The 2,795-nt window shown below is 37.1% G+C and overlaps 1 protein-coding gene across 1 annotated transcript in view; it reads right to left on the reverse strand.

Annotated features, from left to right (window-relative positions):
* The window catches only part of LOC103202021 (solute carrier organic anion transporter family member 1B3-like), a 67,558-nt gene that overhangs the window by 3,864 nt on the left and 60,899 nt on the right, over window positions 1-2,795 (reverse strand). The gene's annotated exons all lie outside the window — the stretch shown is intronic.

Below are 2,795 nucleotides of genomic sequence, written 5' to 3' on the forward strand. Positions count from 1 at the left end.
TTTAACTATGCTTAAATTACCTAGACACCATTTTTGTTTTTTTAGTTTAGACATAATTTTTGCTTAACTGCTAATCCCCTGTAGAAAGGGCTGTTAATATACAATTTGACTCATGTTGGCATTTTTGGTACACTCCTCAATGGATCTGATCACTAGCCATCTACTCAATTCCAACCCATGATGACCTCAAGTGAGTGAGAGCAGAACTGTGCTCCACAGGATTTTCAATGGTTCAATTTCTGGAAGTAGATTATACAATAAGCAGTCCAGCAACCATTTCCACCACCCAGAGATCCTTGCCAATTATATAGCAGTTACCTTATCCAAGATTAAAGTTGGGAGACTAGATAGTTAAAATAAAAAGGATGAGGTTGGTGGATTAAGTAAAAGTTAAAAAAAAATGTGTAGGACTCTCACATTGCCATGTACTACATCTACTCAAGAATCAAAATTACTAGTAACCTCAAAGGCTCAGACCATAGAATAATATCATAGACATTTTTATCTACTTTTGCCCAAGCTTCCCCCACCTAATGCACAAAAGGAAGAATGTGGTGTGACAATATCCTTTTCCATCATCCTAATTCATTTATGTCTGATTGGTAATGAGAACAACATTGTCAGTAAAAATAGAAGTCATACTGGTTTATATATAATTTTTCTTAGGCAAGGAGAGCTGGTAGAGTGAGTAGAATAATTTCTCTAGAAAAAGGAAAAAGCTCTGAGTTCAATTGCTGAAAAGGCAGGAGATTTGTCAGTTCTATTGCAAGAAACTTAAAAAGTGACTGTCTACACGGGAATTCCCTCCTCAGAGAGGCACAGGCCTAGCAATCTGCACTTTCTTTTGGACTCAGAGCTCTGCTTCCATCTTCTTCGTGTCATTCAAGACCAAAAGCCAATATTCTCTCTATATTGAATTTGTACATTTTAATATCTCCTGAGGCAGTCTAGACTGTCTAGGTTATGGCCTGTGGTGTCAAATTTTTTTTCTGTCAGTGTTCTGGTCACAATTTTGCATAGGTTTTTGGAAGTCTGTCCCTAACTTGATTATTTTTGGTGTATAATATTGCAGAAGGCAAGGCTTTTCAGGAACACATATGTTGTCTTACAAGAGAAGTACCTGTTTCTCTTATTATTATTTTAATAAACTCTGAGATGGACTCCTCATTTTAAGCATAGGTGATTTTATCAAAATTTTAGGGAACATGATAGTAGAAATCTATCTTTCAGATAGTGGAGCTGAAGTATTTATGATTTTACTATGCATTTTTTTTGTATTTTTATGAATGATTTTCAAATTTTATTTTGTTGTAATAAAATCAGCAAGAATGGCAGTGATCCATATTTCACAATTTTACTGCTTCCATTTACTTTTGGTCAGTCTTTCAATTTTCTGTAAGAAGTCTTAGACTGGTAGGCATATGGTGTATGAAGTCAATATATTTGAAGAAAACTGGTACTTATTTGATACATAAGAAATTGAGTTTTCCACAAATCATAGTCATCCTTTGAAAAATGAAAAATAAATGGCAATATTGATCTTTCTCATGCAACTTAATAAATGCTCTGTTCCACTAACAAAATTGGTTTTAATCATTACTATAAATTTAAAACTTATGAAAACCTATTTTCCAAATATGTTTTTCAGTTAACCTCCCCATGTATGTTGTTGTTGTTGTTATGTGCCGTCGAGTCGCCCCAACTCATAGCGACCCCTCCTTGGGTTTCCGAGGCAGTATCACTACGGAAGTAGATTGCCCCATCTTCCTTCCGAGGAGTGGCTGGTGGGTTTGAGCCGCCAGCCTTCTGGTTAGCAGTCAAGTGCCTTAGGCACTATGCTACCAGAGCTCCTTCCCCATATATACCTTCCATAATTTACATATATATTATATTCAAGAGGATCATTTGTGAATTGAAACTTCTGTTTTCAATATATATGTTTTCATAGAAGCAGTTAGGTTCTATTGTGACATATATTGGACACATCAAATTAGGATGTACATAATTAGGATGGCAAAACTGCTTTTTCCTATTTTAGGTAGTGCCTAAGGCATTTGACTGCTAACCAGAAGGCTGGTGGTCCAAACCCACCAGTCACTCCTCAGAAAGAAGAGTGGGCAATCTACTTCTGTAGAAATACAGCCTTGGAAAACTAAGGAGGGGTCGCTATGAGTCAGAACCAACTTGATGGCAGTGAGTTGAGTCTGTTGAGAGTGATTTCTTCTTTCTCTGTTCTTAAAGGCTCATATGAGCATATCAGGAGGAATTCTAACTACCCAGATTCTATTTCATCTGCCATCACTGTGGATTATGCTCTAGGAGTTAGGTGTCATTGGATCTGGAAGCAGGGAACTGCCAAGGTGGACAGAAGCTACAAGATTAGAGAAGCACAGAAGAGAATCCTGGAAAGAGAACTGTAATGGAATCTTATGGTGATTCCATCTTCTCTCTCATTTCCTGTGTATTTCCTTCTCATTCTTTCCCTTTTCCCTTTGAGGATCTGTGGTTTTCTCCTCAAACATTCTTCTTGGATTCTCCACTCAGTTATACTGCAAAACAAAAAAAATCATTTGCTTCCAGGGACATTACCTGGATTGACCCCTCACATTTCCTTTCCTTCCGCTATGTGTGATTGATTGCTCAGGGCCAAGATCATTCATCTGCCTCAATCCTTATAAATCACTAAGGAATGGTGACCTTTTTTTTTTATTTTCCAAGAATAGGCATATAATTTCTTAGGGCTTACAAAGGAGTACTAATGTTGTTGTTGTTGTTATGTGCCGTCGAGTCGCCCC

Source organism: Orycteropus afer, unplaced genomic scaffold, assembly GCF_000298275.1.
Source record: "Orycteropus afer afer isolate SDZICR_OR568_19922 unplaced genomic scaffold, OryAfe1.0 scaffold00171, whole genome shotgun sequence".
In the NCBI taxonomy this organism is placed as follows: Eukaryota; Metazoa; Chordata; class Mammalia; order Tubulidentata; family Orycteropodidae; genus Orycteropus; species Orycteropus afer.